This window comes from Frankliniella occidentalis, unplaced genomic scaffold, assembly GCF_000697945.3.
Source record: "Frankliniella occidentalis isolate FOCC.00 unplaced genomic scaffold, Focc_3.1 Scaffold82, whole genome shotgun sequence".
Lineage (NCBI taxonomy): Eukaryota > Metazoa > Arthropoda > Insecta > Thysanoptera > Thripidae > Frankliniella > Frankliniella occidentalis.
The window spans coordinates 1,182,410-1,184,173 of record NW_026267212.1 but is presented as its reverse complement, the minus strand read 5'-3'; the positions used below and the strand labels follow the sequence as shown (position 1 = coordinate 1,184,173).

Sequence of the window (1,764 nt, the reverse complement as noted above, 5' to 3'; positions counted from 1 at the left end):
TCGTAGACATTTCAATAAAATTAGAGCTAGATTAAATAAAAAGATAAAGAAACCATCGGCGACATGCTTTTTTGAGCAGCAAATGACTTCTTCTATCCATAAGTATCCGAAAGTGTGGTACTTTGCAAAGGATTTACAAAATAACTTTCTTCAAAATCCGCGAGCCGAATGTGAACAGTTTTCTGACATGTACCCATATATTGTGTGGATAGGAAGCACGCGTGCGCTCGTCAAACACAACTTGCCATCCTTCCTTGGCATGGCGAGGAAGGGCGCCGATGCCGGTGCCGCCAGCTCGCAAATTGCAACTTCTGTCGCTAAAAGTTTTCACTCTCGCTATGCGGGGTATATATATCGCATGCCTCTGGTGATCACCAAAAATAGTGCTAATGTAAAACCTTTCTCCACTCTGTCAACTGAAATGTGTACATAGTACACATTAAAGAAAGTGTACATCGCATGTATGCTTTAATTAATGTGTACATGCCCATGTACACATTTATAAATGTGTACATGGCATGTACACATTAAGAGATGTGTACATGGCATTTATACTAAACGGTTGTATGTACACTTTAGCCATCAATTTAGAGCTTAAGTTATAATATTACTATTACACACCCAAATGAAGACTATGGACTTAAGGAGCTGGCTAATATGGACACTTCACATCAAATACATGAAATCGAGGCATCCAGATTTTTTTTTACAGTGGTGCTTTTACAAAACTCTTGCGAGGGCGTTAAGAAAGTGCTCGTGTCGGTCCCTGCGCTGTGCTTCGCTGGGCTGGGCTGCTCCGTACCCGTGCACCTGTTGCTCGGCTCACCCTCCGGCCTGCGGGACAATAAGGGCCTATCCCACCTCGGCCCCGGCCCCCTCGTCGCGCTTAATGTAGTGTGTTTGCTGTGTAAAAGCGGTGGTGGGCTCGCTTTCTTTTCTACGAGCCAGGAATCGGACGTTGCCGTGGATGTGCGGGATGTTAGATCCATCACTTGAGTCTACGTGAGTGTGCAGGCGGGTCAAAATCTTTGACCTTTGGTTTGGCTCATCCGAAAACAACGTGGTGTTGATTCGCAGCGGGCACTTACCCATATATCCTGTTCTCGTGTTATTGCTATAGGTTTAATCTTCATGTTTTTACCGATCGAATGAGTAATTGAGCCTTTGAAATCTTAGTATGTCCCTATAAAATCACGTTTCGTGCTCCAGCCAAGAACACGGTCTTCAGGATGTTGTAGACGATGGGTAGCGTGCGACGTGGCAATTTTCTCCATTTTCACAAAGTGTTTGCGCGCGGAAGTTAGTTACGAAACTATTCATCCTACCTTACAGCAAGCAGGAGAACCAGGAGGAAAAGGGAAAGGGGGGAGGGATGCAACCCCAATAATGAAGTGCGATATCGGAAACGGGGGGAGCAGAGCAGGGCAGCCGAGGGCAGCGCCAGCCAACCGTCTGCTCCTTCGTCTTATTCTTCCTCGCCTGCTGCTTTTTCTTGAGCTTTCTTTTCCTAGCCGTGCGCCGTAACCCCTTGAGGAGGAGCATCCCAGGGACCCAGTCCGACGCTGCTGGGCTGGCGGGCGAAGGCGGTGCGGATCGCAGCCCAATGTTAGTTCAATGTTGGTCCGGCGGTGGCCCAGCGGTGGCCCAGCGGCCACCACCAGGATCAGAGATGTGGGTCTGATTGGCCACTGGGGTCCAAAGGCAGGCGGGAAAGGAGAGGGGAAGGAGGGGGGTGGTGGAAGGTGAGCGCCGGGAGTAGGGTTG

At 48.8% G+C, this 1,764-nt stretch overlaps 1 protein-coding gene across 5 annotated transcripts in view; it reads left to right on the top strand.

The window, feature by feature from the left end:
• Positions 1-1,764, top strand: part of LOC127749724 (dual specificity calcium/calmodulin-dependent 3',5'-cyclic nucleotide phosphodiesterase 1C-like) — a 196,489-nt gene that overhangs the window by 33,938 nt on the left and 160,787 nt on the right. The window lies entirely within an intron of this gene.